At 41.8% G+C, this 14,449-nt stretch overlaps 1 protein-coding gene across 5 annotated transcripts in view; it reads left to right on the top strand.

Annotated features, from left to right (window-relative positions):
* The first annotated feature begins 10,773 nt into the window (after nucleotides 1-10,773).
* Nucleotides 10,774-14,449, top strand: part of LOC120521818 (NACHT, LRR and PYD domains-containing protein 3-like) — a 147,861-nt gene continuing 144,185 nt past the window's right edge. For all 5 annotated transcript variants that reach the window (XR_005632204.1, XM_039743161.1, XM_039743151.1 and 2 more), the window contains exon 1: nucleotides 10,774-10,897. The gene's annotated coding sequence lies outside the window, so the exon portion shown is untranslated. The remainder of the gene's footprint in view (nucleotides 10,898-14,449) is intronic.

The following is a 14,449-nucleotide window of genomic DNA, read 5'->3' as shown; positions in this document are numbered from 1 at the left end:
TATGTAAGTCCAAAGATCAAATAAACACTTTTACAAACAGTTCAAAAGTAATACAATAGCTTCCGTGGTGTATCAGTAAGAATTGCTGACTTAGACTGAGTGCTGTGCCGCAGAGACCCAAGTTTGATTCCCCACTGGGGAGAAAGTGTTTTTTTTTTCTTTTTAACCTGAAACAGACATAAAATTTATAAATTGGTATACACTGTCAGATAAAGAGATCGCTATATTTTCATGCGAGATGCTCCTTTTAAAATATTTTTTTAACAATTGAGACTGCAATTAACATGAACAAGTGTCCTTATAACTGTTATTTTTAAGATCCATAACACACAGACAGACAGGGCACTGCGTAATAGAGAGACAGACAGACAGAGAAGTCACCAGATATATAAATAAACAGGGAAGGCACATGTACTGAAAGAAAAAAAAGATCAACATGTGCATTGATCCTGCTGCAATGAATAAACTAACGTGCTCTAACAACCCCCCACCCGACCTGACTCTAAGTAACAGCGCAAGTACAGACGCAAACCAAGTGTATGTGTGTACTGTATAATATTAACAAAAAGAGCAGCTTACTACTGAAAACGGCAAATATAGGAGTGAGTGGCAATCGAACCAGGGACTCTTGATTACACTTGGTTTGCACAGACATGCTAGAGAGATTATGCCTCTCGGCTGGTTTGAGAATTCCTCAGTATCTCCCTAGAGGAGAGGTGTTGCGGAAAAGGGATGTCTGGGAAGCATTGCTTTGACTGCCCCTGCTACACAGAAACAGATAAGCGGCAGAAAATGGATGGATAGATGGATGGAGTTAGTATTGATTTTCCTTTTCTGTTAACAGACTTTTGCCATTTTCCAACGGTGAGGTAATTGTACTTATAAGTACTAACAGTTCTACAAGGAGCAATTGATTAAGTGCGTTTAAAGTTCTTGGGATGAAACTGTTTTTGAACCGCGAGGTCCGTACAGGAAAGGCTTTGAAACGTTTTGCCGTGGCAGAGACAGCGTGTGCTTAATGCCGTATACCGATAATTCTCTTTCCGATCAGCTATATAAATACTCTGAGTGGTGCAATGAGAGAAATATGGAAAAAGATGATCCGCTGTGGCAACTCCTAACGGGAGGAGCTGAAAGAAGAAGAAGAAGAAGAAGAAGAAGAAGAAGTGAGAGTAACAACTCTAAAGCAGTTATGGCATTCGGAATACTATGGCTGTTCCCTGGACCATTATATTGTTACGAGTTAATTACAATCAGATGCATTACACTAATAAACAATATGCGGTTAGTTTCTGTGTATTTATAAAGCCGCGTCATGAAAATAATGAGTAATCACACAAGAACAGTAGCACTGCTTTGACGCTGGGTGCCGCCAGTTTGCAAAACCGAGCGGAGAACTTGCGGACGACAAGACATGAGGTACCGTGGAAAAGTGCGTGGCTTTACACCAAGTGTAGGTTTTATACATCACGATTTGAACGTGGAAAAGTTCTTACGCAACATTTCTGTGCGTACGCACCGTTTATACATGAGGCCCCTGGACTCTAAAGACTTGGAACTTCATCATTTTGCAGAAATATTGTGAGCACCACACACCCCTTTCTAGCAACCTCATGACACCCCGTGCTTTTCCAATCTATCTACTGACTTCATAGGAAGAGTCACCAGAGACATGAATGTCACTACTGAGATAAGTAAACCTCTCGACAAGGTCGACACTCTCTCCGCAAACAGACACACTGCTGATGTCTGTGCCTAAGAGGTCATTAAAAGCCTGGCTCTTGGTTTTGATCAGGACACTCGCAAGTCCAGACATTCTTTTGAGAGCCTCAATCAGAGGCTCCATTGAATCCACAAAGACCACAGCATCATCAGCAAAGTCAAGATCAGTGAATCTTTCTTCACCAACTGATCCCCCACAGCCGTTGGACCCCACAACTCTGCCCAGTACCCAATCCATACAAGCATTGAACAGAGTAGGGGCAGATCACATCCTGACAAACCCAAGAATCAACTGAGAAAAATGTAGAGGTTCTGGCCCCACTCTGCGCAGCACTCACCGTGTACAGGTCTGCTATGATATCCAGCAACTTCGCGGGATTCTCACAAACCCTCAGGATGTCCCACAGGGCAGCTCAATCAACTGAGTCGAACGCTTTGTGAACATTGACAAAGGCTGCAAAGAAACTCTGCCGATATTCACGTTTGTGCTCCATGAGAACACTCAGTTACAGGATGTGGTCGATAGTAAATTTCTTAGGCATGAAACCAGACTGCTCCGGTTGCTGGTAGGTGAGCAAGTGATCATGGATTCTACTGAGGATGATCCTAGCAAGTAACTCACCAGCACAGAGACCAGTGTTATCCCTTTGTAGTTGCCTCAATCCAGGCGATCACCCTTCCCTTTCCATATAGGGAGGATAAGTCCTGTTTTCCAGTCGGTTCAAATGATGCCAGTCTCACAAATGGAAGCAAAGATTGTTTGCAATGCCAGGAGGACATCCTTACCACCAGCCTGGAGAAGTTCATCACAGAAACCACCGATCCCTTCAGCCTTTTTCACCACCTATACAATCTCATTGAGATTGGGTGGTTCACAGCTAATTAGAGGATCAGCCTCATGAACCATGGACCAGAGATGTCCAATGTCCTAGACGGAGAATCAGCTTTAAAGAGCTGCTCAAAGTAGGCAGCCCAGCAGGGTCACAAATGCAGTATCATCAGTAAGGACCATTACAGAACCTGCCCTGACTGCAACTCTCTGAGAAATTGATTCTGATGTGCATAACGCTTCAATTCCTCTGTAAGCACGACGTGGGTCACTAGACCACAGATGGTGTGTCACTTGCTCACAGATTCCTCTAACAAACACCTCTTGTTTGCCCTCAGAGCCGTCAAAGCCGTCCTTCTCAGTTTCCAGTACAGACCGGAGTTGCCATCATGCCGTGCACTGCAGCACCTCTCAATGATATCCAGGATGCCCTGCGAGATGAAACACCTCCTTCTGGGAATACCGGCAACACCAACACCACCCTCAGCATCCTTCAGGGTCTTGTTACAAAAGGTATCCCACATCACATTAGGATGGCACTCACACCCAAGTCTGCAAGTACCTCACACGATTTGTATTTAAACTCATTAAAAACAGCCTGATCTTGGAATCTGGCCAGGTTCAGCCTACCGGACTGAAGTTGGATTTTCAGAGTAGCAACAACAAGTCTGTGGTCAAAATTCACAAACTGGGCATTTCTGTAGACCCTGCAGTTCTGTAGGAGCCTCCACCATCTACCCACAAGGATACGATCGATCTCCTTCATTGCACCACCATTATTGGAGTACCAAGGCCAACAATGTGGCTCAGGGCACTGGAACCAGGATCCAGTGATCTGCAACCCTCTGACCTTTTGTAAATTCAAGGAACATGGAGCCACTTTCACCACGGTCACCAGAACCATGGGGACCAACACAATCCTCATAGTCAGCCCTCCCAGTGCCAGTGGTCTCATTTAAATCACCCATGATCACAGGAGTGTCACCTCAGTCCTGTCTGCAGTTTCAGAGCTGTATGAAGTTTTTTACGGTGGTTAGAGTGCCAATTATGCCACCAACCCCCAAGTTTTCTCTGCAATTTGAGGGACCACTTACAGAGCCAGATGCACTTTAACATCATATCCAGGACTAATATGCTAAATAATATTATATTAATTTATAAATATCCTAGGATGCTAAAATATAATCTACTAAAAGGGATGGGATAAAGTGGAATACCCAATTGTGAGGAACATGGAAAGCTATACAGAAGCAGCAAAATGATCAATTAAAATCTACTAAGAATCTGAGCTCACTGACGTGATAAAGGTAAATATGGATTAATGCCACTTGTCTAATATGAAAGGACATGTTAGATGCAACACTTACTGTGAAGTTCATGAATAGAAGCTCTTTGACTTCTTGATTCAGTGTACCGGGGAGCGCGGACAGACCTGGTGATGCTGTGGTATCCTATGTAGGTGGCTTAGCCAGACAAGCCATAGAGAAGGCCCTTGGAAGTTTTAGAGCTGTAGTTGATGTCACCTCAGTAAGACCTGAAAGTGGACTTGCCACCTGGGACAAAGAGAGGTCCACTGGCTCTGGAGTCTTCATTTCCTCAGTGTGTATCTTTTTCTTTTACATTTCTTTCTTTCCTTTTTGGGTCACACAGTCAGGAGTTGCTGCTACTCCCTCATAGCTCCAGAGTCCTCCGTTGTCAGCCCTGCCCAGTAGTTGCCTTTATGGGCTTTTCATGTTCTCCTTGTGTCTTGGTGGGATTTTCTTAAGGTGCTCTGGTTTTCCTCACACATACTCAAAGACATGCAGGTCAGTTTATATGAGGACTCCAGCCGGTGTGAGTGGGCTTAGTGATGGACTGGCATTCTGTTTAGGGGGGGCCTTGTGCCCAGTGCTGCTGGAATAACAGTAGTAAGCAGTAGCAGTAGGCACTGCCCTGTGATGCCTGACTTGAATTACGTGGCTTTAAGAACATTATGGTATGCTATTGTGCTTGCATGTTTAGAGTATAAAGATTACGTTTAATACATTCCTTTTATTGTATTCTTCATTTCTTATAACTCATTTTCCACTGCCTTTTAACATGTCTCACATTTTTTCAAACCTGCTACTCCCAACGTGCTGAACTGACTTGTGTGAAGGCCTCACAGTCACAGACCTGCTCATCCGGTGTAACCAACTGACTTCTGTTTTGAGGTTTGTCTACATTTCTTTTTATTTTCTTCTCTTCTGTCACTTTAGGATTTAGGTGTGTTCCTCCTGGCCAGCTGCCACCTTAAAGTGAAAGACAAAATAAAACATCTGAGCACCGAGATCTCAGGGCCTGAGCTTTGAGGTTTTACTTTCATGCTGCTGCTCATCATTTATAAATCTGAGAAGATAAACAGCTTTTCTGAGCTCTCAGAAATAAGGAGTCTGCCATTGATGAAAAACTGACACCTGGACAAAATAGAAAATAATGTCAGATTAACAAAGAAAGAGTAGAACTTTGTCATTTTTAAATCACCTTAAAGAAGGTCCTCATGAAAAGAGCAGATGTGACAGGCCACTGAAGTACAAAACCAGACAAGCAATGAGACCTGAGAATCACAAGCAGTTCAAAGGGTCACCTCAGGGGGCTTAACACAAACTAGCCACGTGCAGAGAGGACACCAGTGAGAGGACATTTCTGAGGTATCACTTGTTGAGACATAACATTCAGCCCACCACATGCACACACTAAGGGTCCTTCCCTGATCAGCGAGGGTCACTTGAGTGCCTTATTCTGCCTGTTCTCAAGTGTGAATATGGAAATTAAAGAAAAGGAGTTCACATTTAACTCTTCAGTTTAAATTAGATTAGTGTGACATCGACAATCAGCACATTCCAGATTGTTGCTTTTAAACACCACTTTTTGTTACAGTTTTCCAGATTATTCTTTTTTTTACACTCTTATTCCTGGTGTTTTAATGAAAATCGCATCGCTCATCTTCCATGACATTTATATGAAATCTGATACGAGGAGCTGACAGGTAGAACTTGCTGGTCTGGTTTGTCACAGCTCCTTTCTCTGTCACTTTTGCCATCTCCTTCTTTTATTTCTCAGCTCTCTAACTTGAGTTTCTCGTCTTCTCGTTCTTTTACTTTTTTCTTTTCTGCAGTGTCATTAGTGCGACTGACCTGTGACCAGTGGGGTTACTAAAATGGAGTGGGCACCTGGGTATGTAGGGAGGAAACTAAACATTTAAATAAGTGAAAGCTTTGTTAATTTTTACTAATTCTTCATTTGGTGAGTGAATGTCCCCTTTGGGTGGGCACTGCCACTGACCATGCACACATATAGCCACGCCTATGCTATGACCCTTTTTTCTTGCTTGTCTTTTTATCTTTTGCAAACAAAAAGTCAAGCAAAATGATCCCTTTTATTGGCTAACTAAAAAGATTACAATATGCAAGCTTTTGAGGCAAATCAGGCCCCTTCATCTTGCCTGAAGAAGGGGCCTGAGTTGCCTCAGAAGCTTGCATATTGTAATCTTTTTAGTTAGCCAATAAAAGGTGTCATTTTGCTTGACTGTTCACTACATTCATAATAGCTAACACGGTACAACACCCTAGTGCTATCTTTTGCAAATAATTTTTTTATATATAAGTTTAATGATAATTTTTGACTCCATCATTTAACAGAAAAATCATTGATGAGGTGACACAGGACACTGAAGCCAGTAATTTGTGATGTTGTGTGAACCTCCATCTGTTGTTACTTTCTCTGTTACTCAGTTTCTCTGCCATAATGAACTACTAAGATGGTGATGGCAGATTCAATCACAGCTCTTTTAAACTTTGTCTTGGCTTACTGAGTCAAATTTAAAACTTGTCAGATGTTTTAAGGAGTGAAGCCTCTGTTGATCCTTTATTAGGACGATGGCTTCAAGTAACTTCAATGACTTTAGTTTTAAAAACAAGGCAGCAAAGGGGTGGAATGTTTAGTGCAGCTGATTCTCGACTCAAATCTGTGTCCACCAGGGGGCGCAAGCTTTATGGATGGACCAGCTTCAATGCTGGAAGATGCAAAATGGAAAAGTCAAAGTCACCTAAATACAACAACAAATACAGATGATGACAAAGAAATGTCACACAAAGCTTGTAATAAAGTCTCATTCAGTGTGCAAGTCATGTCAGGCTCTTCCAGGAGACCACCATTGACTATCAGTGGAGTGAGTGAGGCTGCAGCAGTTAGCTGAGGTGCTCTCATTACTCCAGATATTGTCTTCTCTGTCAGAGCCTTCAGAGGTTTGAAGAGCAGACAGTTAGGAGCAGACAGGAGAGTCACACTTCTAAAGTTCTAGTACTGAGGAGGGTTGTGGTTCTGGTCCTCCAGCAGTTCAAAGGATTTAAAGTGCCAGGGTGGGCTAACACTTTCTATAACTTCAATCCTGTTGTGGTACAATAAACTTGGGACAAGGGGCATCTGGGCATCTTTTCCTTAGACTGCTGTCTCTATGATAAGTCAAGTCAAGTCAAGTTAGGGAGCATGCACTGTTACAGTGCGTTGCTGCACCTACCACACGATGAAAGAGTTCAGGATCCCAGTTGGCAACACCCCAGGCAGACACACGGTCCAGTCTCACCCATCCGAAATGACCCTCTATCTGCTGTAGCCAGGTGTTACGTGGTCGACCCCTAGGCCTGGTCCAGCCACTCAGTCTCCCATACCACATTAGGATCAGCAGTTGCATCCAAATCTGCCATTTCCTCACACAAACCTGCGTGCAAACTCATTAGAAACAGCCTGGTCTTGGAGTCTGCCCATGTTCAGGCTCATTTACTTAGTAGGTGGTAACCTGTTGGACCTAAGCTTGATCCTAAGAGTAGCAACAACAAGTCTGTGATCAGAATTCACAAACTGGTCACTTCTGTAAACTTCTGATGCCTCCAGCGTCTGCCCATGAGGATGTGATCAATCTCCTTTACTGCACCACCAGTATTGGAGTACCAAGTCCAACAATGCAACTCAGTGCGCTGGAACCAGGACCAGAAATTCAAAGCCCCTGAAAGTCAAGGAACATCGAGCCTCTTTCACCACGGTCACCAGACCCATAGGGACCCACACAATCCTCATAGCCAGTCTTATCAGTGCCAGTGGCTGCATTGAAGTCACCCATGACCAGAGAAGTGTAACCGCGTGGGCACCCATCAACCACCGAGCGAAGTTGAGAATAAATATTCTCCTTTGCTGAGGCATCACTCATCATGGTTAAAGCATATACTGAGACAACAGACAAGGCATCCAGGGAGTGCCATAATCTGAGTCTCATAATACGTTCATTGAAAGCAGTGACATCGGACACCATCAGAAGAAGCCAATCCGCTACAGCAAGAGCTACTCCCCGAGTATGGCAGCCATCAGACTGACCAGACCAATAAAAGGTGTATTCACCTACAGAGATCTGGCCAGTCCCCGGTCTGTGTACCTCAGAGAGTGCCGCCAGAGGAAGATGATCATCATTCCAGAGAGACAAGATGTTCCATGTGCCTACCCAGATGGGCCACGTCAGATTTGGACCCAAGTGCTGCCGTGCAGTGGGCAACACCTCAGCACCACACCAGTTCTGATCCCCAACAGACCTGACCCCATTGGCTCTCCAACGGTTTCCAATATTCTGGGGATGGGGCTCCTGAGGGCTTTCCCCATCCTCTTCATGATGTGAGCAGCCTTTCTAATCTAAGGATTAATAAAATAACTTTGTGAGGTCGAGCTTTTTGTTACAGGACCCCAAAGCTGTGGACTGGTCTGTTGGTTACTACGAGGTGCCCCTTTAATCTCAGGCTAAAGATGCACCACTTCAGTTTAGCACATCCTGACTAGAGCTGCTGATTAGCTGTTCAGACTACATCTCTGGTGTTAGTCATTAGATTAGATTAGATTAGATAAACCTTAGTACTCTGAATTTCTCCATGGACTTAATAAAGTTTAAGTAATACAATAATTATAAACTGTTAGCAGGCCTCCTCTATTCTGTTTCTTTTCTCAGTATCTTGACATGGCACAACTTGTCTTTAAGAAAGGCGCCTGATAAATAAAGAAGACCAACTAAACTGAAGTCAGTTACTTGAAGCCACATGTGATTCAGCCACCACTGTCAGGTGGTTCTTCCTATAAAGACAGACTGACAACAAGAAGCAGTTCAGGTGATCTCAATCAGTTAAATAGAAATGAACCCACAAAAATGGTGAATCAAGTTTGTCGTCGTGTGTAACACAGTAAAGTTCTCCTCACTTGGGCCCATGGTAGGATATCAGCGCATTGAAAAGGCGAGCTTGACAAGTACTGAAATGTCAGTTTAAAGGCCGGTAGTGTCCATGGTAAAATTGTTAATTAAAGGATATTTGATTACTTAAAGAGCAATTCATAGTGCATTTTGCCCTGCGGTGGGCTGGCGCCCTGCCCGGGGTTTGTTTCCTGCCTTGCACCCTGTGTTGGCTGGGATTGGCTCCAGCAGACCCCCATGAACCTGTAGTTAGGATATAGCGGGTTGGATAATGGATGGATGGATAGTGCATTTTAATGTAATAATGTTCTAATGTTCTAATTTAGATGTAGTATGTTTTGGATCTGCTGCCCTAAAATGCAAGTCTTGCTTTTTCTTTTCTTGTTTTTCTATTTGTCACTTGATGGCGGGCAATGCCATCAATGCAACCATCAGACAATATCTCATACCAAGGTGGCCATCATAAATCAGTGAGGTCAATGAAGGAGAATAGTGGATGCTGGACATCTGACCAGAGTGTTAATTTTTGTTCATTTTCAACGTTTGTTATTCAAGCAGCATTATATGTCCTGAGAGAAAGAGATTTAACCACACCTGGGGCCAGAAATAAAGGACAAGTATTGTATTTACAACGTCACGTGAGACAAGACAGTAAGACATAATTTAAAACAAGTCCACAGACATCTAACCTAGCAGCTATTGGATTACTGTTGGCAGACATGCTTCATGTGCTCCCAGCTCTTAAAACAATGACAGAATACAAGCAAAACAGGCAGCTCAACCAGCAGCAGAAAGCCAGCAGATGACTCGCCTGCTTGTCCTTAGCATGTGTTCAGCCACCCTAACCCTCCCCCATCCCTTCACAAGATATATACATCTTCATTTTTAAAAGTTTTAGTAAAATTCAAAGTAAAATATTTCACACAAAAATAGAGAAAAAATAGATATTCCAAAGTAAAGTTCTTGTTTAAGAAAGTTCTATTTAAAGCTTATATATCTTGTTCTATTCTTTAAGTTTGCTCATAGAGTTGAACCATTTCTAAAGGGTCAGAGAACTGTATGCCTGTGCTGCTTACAAACAGTAACAGTCCCTGCTAGCCATGAGTCTATTTCCAAACACACTCTGACTTAATTAACACTCCATATTACTGATATAACTACAAACGTTCTGTCTCATATTAACTTACAGGATGTAAAGGCTATACCATAATCTAATAGCTATGAAAGAAAATGATATTCTGTTCAAATTAAGCAGACACAGAAATAAGTTTAACTTAAAGCACTAACTTCTTTCTAAGATTGGCTCTTACAATAACTCATGTTGTTCTTTTAACTTTTTACTTTTCTTTTCTTTTCATATTTATCAGTGCTGCCAGGAGTTAATATGCCATGCTGGACGGTGGCTTTATGTTGTGATGTTCAGGTTGAACATTTAAACTAAATACTCCATAAAGCACCACGACGTCTGTGACTTAGCCTTCATGCCCCCTGCTCTGGAGCTCGGCTCAGTGTCCGTCAGTCTTATTTGATTTACTTAAACTTACTTTTTGCAGCCCCTCCATTTCTTTTTTATATACATCAGAGATTCCTGTTTTAATGACATGATTGGTCAAACTTGCTTAGACCTTCCTAATTAATCCTGATAATAAACCAAATTCTAATTTATATGAGCATGTCAGCTGATCAGCCATCTTCATCCACTGCGACTCCTCATCTGCTCATCTGGAGCTCCTGCCTTTGACATGTCCTTCTGTCTCATGCTATCTTCTATCTGTGAGGGGATTTGTGTCAATCTGTGAGCAGATAAAAGTTGTGGAGTTGACCATTAGAAGTTTTTTACGTTTATTTTATTTGAGTTGTTTCTTTTTATTTATTTTCTGTTTATTCTGTCTCTTTAAGACTCAGGTGTGTTTCTCCTGGATGGCTGCCATTTTAAAGTGAAAGTGAAACAGATGGCCAAGCAGTTTGATTTCAGGGTCTGAACTGTGAAGGTCTGACTTTATTGTGGCTAGATCTGCTTTATGAATTCCAGATTACAGCTCTTTGATCGATCACTGAAAACAGAATCTGTGACAAAGAAGAGAGAAAAGAAGTGAAAGCAGGTAAGTGAAAAGTGACTTTGAATTTTTCATCTGAACTTAACTGAGGTTAGTGCAACTGCTAAACACAGAAAGCACGCAGACACACAGATCAGATACTCACACTTAGCTTGTAAGCCTTTCATCCTCAGGGAGGCATTAGTGCATATACATAGAGAGGTGCTGGCTACGTGTTGAGGGGTCCACAGTCACTTGACTTGACTTATAGAGACATTAGCAAACAATTACACAGCTAGTGGCAGTCATAGTCAGTTCTAGTTTTGTCTGTTTTAAAATGACACCAGATGAACTGGACAGTAAGAACGGAGGTTTAATGTTTCATTTGTGGTTAGAACTGCAGGATGGACTCTGGTTTCTTGTGATCTTCAATTAGATTAAACAGATTTAAGAATGTTATTTTATATTTCTTGTTCTTTGGACTGAGGGTGCCAATGATTTCATGTATTGTTCCCTACAGTTTTCTCCTATCATTACACCAAATTCTAGTCAGAAGGTGCCAGCAGTCTCAGTCACACCTCCTGTTCCTGAGTCAATCTAGATCTGTACAGGTGACTTATGAAAGCTGTTGCTCTTCCATTATTATGGTGTTCAACAGTCAGTGGGTGACTCCATCATCTCCCAAGTCAGGCCCTTTATGAGGAGCAGGGAGAAGACAACCTTTAAAAAGGTCACTAAGGCCAGCCTGGAGTGAGTGAAACAGCTTAGGTTTAGTTTGTTAAGAATGGGAGAAAACATAGCAGTGCACCAAAATCAAGTGTAGTAATAAACTGATAAAGATAAAAACACCTTCTGAAAATAAAAGTAAAGATCATCAGCTTAATACTGGGTGGGGTGTACTGAAGGAGATGACTCAATGAGAGCTGGTCAGGCTCCACTTCCTTCTTCTCATTTTATCAGTACAGGTGTCTCTTGCTCTTCTATTATATTATTGCTAGTGGTGCTTAGAAGAGTCCCTGGGACCCAATAGGCCCGATTGATCGACACCTTAGAGTTGTTGGGCACAAAACAGAAAACTTTTTATGTTGTAGTCACTCAGTCTATGGAGTATCTTCATGATTCTTTATCACAGTCCTTTGATGAGTTAAGCCCACATGAAAGGCTCTCCCTACACAGCCAAAGTGGTCCTTCAGAGGGGAATTATTTTTTGTTTCCCAAATGACCCATTCACATGAAGGCTCCAGGAAAAACTTTTATTTATATACATCTGTAATCTGCTCCATACATTTTATAATCAGATGGTAGATGGTAACAGATTTGTGAAATGCTAGTGGGTCATTATTTTAAAAGAGCTCTCTCTGTATACAATAACACCAGCTAAGTTCAGGTTTTCTTGATCTGTTAGTGTCCTGTTAGGTAGCCTACCAAATATTAAAAAAATTGGTTTTCTTTCAGTATATTAGGAAGTTTTTCATAGCACAAAGGACCAACGTCATATGCAGACAATCTGTCACAGAATGAGATGGCACTTTGTCAAGTAATTGCTGTATGAGGAACCGCACAGCCCATTAAAAATAATAAAGTACCATTAAAGAATCATAATTTTGAAGAATGTAGAACATGTGTCCCCTTAAGTTCTTTTCATATAAGATATGCAGTCCTCACATGGTGGAGCCTCTTCTGGGTAATCTGCCTGAAGTGAACTGACTATGGTGGTCCTGGTCTCGAGTTTTATCAGATCCTCTAGAGTCAAGGGCCACAAGTGGGTTGGCCTCCAGTTGGGGGGTCCTAAGGCCCTTGACTGGCTGATGCTAACTTCTGGACCTCACTTGGGAACATAGAAAAATGAATAGGTCTTCATCTGTTTTACTAGATATTCCCTGTGCTACCAGTTTGGACAGCAAGAAGATGTCTATGTTTAATGATCAAACGAACAAGAAGTACTAAATTCGGAGACATTATGCGCAATTAAAATCGAGCAGTTCTCAATCCAATTGTCTTATAATGAAGAGGTAGTTCTCATCTAGGCCAAGCATTGTGAATGCTGAGAAATTAGTCACTCTGTGCGTGGAAAGGAAAGGCCAACATGTGTGCAGTTCATCTGAGCTTAGACTGAACGAAAATGGGCCTGAAACTGTACTATTCTTTTTTTTATTTTATTGATTTTATTGAAATCACACAACATTCCATACAAATAGATCAATTTTACAAGAATAGGATTGAAAACAAATCAACCCCCACCCCTGAGAAAGAGAGCATGGACAGCAGAATAAAATTTAAACCTAGTAAAAATAAATATATAGATAAATTAATAAGTGAATATAGATGAATGAAAAGAAAAGAAAAGAAAAGAAAAGAAAAAGAGAATAAGGAGAGAATCTGCTTTCTTAGCGCTTTAAAAGCTTATGCTAAAATGTTACTGATCAGATCCTGCCAGGTTTTGAAGAATTTCTGCACAGATCCTCTAAGTGAGTATTTGATTTTTTTCCAGTTTCAAATAGTATAAAACATCAGTTACCCACTGACTTAAAAGGGGAGAGTTAGGATTCTTCGTGTTCATTGATATAAGTCTGCGATAAGAGGGGCCTGAAACTGAACAGGCACAGAATTAGGACAGAAACATGTGGCTGCCTCTGAAATGTAAAGAGGAGCTGCTTTGAGGAGGTCAAAACTTTTCATTTTCTTCTTAAAAAGACACTCCTCATACAAATGAGAACAGTAGGATGGTGTCTGTTTAGCGCAGCAGCTCCCGTTTAGTTAGAAAAGACAAGCAGACAATCTTAAAAATACAAAGATGGGGAAGAAGCTGATAGGCCTGTTAGCTTAAGAACCACAGGATGCTGGACACTTGGTGCCTTGTTGGTGAAAATTGTATAAATATTTTATTTTATTAGAATTGTGGCTTGTAAATATTTTCAGACTATTATGGGCACTCTTGAAACAACTCTGGACCCAGAACGATTGACAATGGGGTAAATTGAAGGGGAAGAAAGGGTTTCAGGACAATACAAGGGACAACAAACATTAAGCTACTGGTAGCCTAAATACACAATATTCAATAGTTACTAAAGGGGAAAACGTGTGTGGAGGCAGGAGGAGAGGAAGAAGGTTAGGAGAGTAGAAGTGAAGGAAGGAAATTTGAATGTTGGCAGTATGGCTGCAAAGGGGAGAGAGTTAGCAGATATGATTGAAAGAAATAAGGTTGATATATTGTGCGTGCAAGAGATTAAATGGAAGGGGAGTAAGGCCAGGTGGATCGGAGGGGGATTCAAATTGTTCTGACATGGTGTGGATGGAAGGGGAAATGGAGTAGGAGTTATTCTGAAGGAACAGTATGTCAAGAGTGTTTTGGAGGTGAAAAGAGTGTCAGACAGAGTAATGATTATGAAGCTGGAAATTGAAGGTGTGATGATGAATGTTGTTAGTGCATATGCACCGTAAGTTGGGTGTGCAATGGATGAGAACAAAGATTTTTGGAATGAGTAAGATGAACAGATGAACAGTGTACCCAAGAGACAGAAAGTGGTGATTGGAGCGGATTTCAATGGGCATGTTGGTGAAGGGAACAGTGGAGATGAGGAAGTGATGGGTAGGTATAATGTAAAGGAGAGGAATGAA

This window comes from Polypterus senegalus, chromosome 2, assembly GCF_016835505.1.
Source record: "Polypterus senegalus isolate Bchr_013 chromosome 2, ASM1683550v1, whole genome shotgun sequence".
In the NCBI taxonomy this organism is placed as follows: Eukaryota; Metazoa; Chordata; class Cladistia; order Polypteriformes; family Polypteridae; genus Polypterus; species Polypterus senegalus.
Note: the sequence above shows the minus strand (reverse complement) of the source record. Positions and strands in the feature narration are given on the sequence as shown.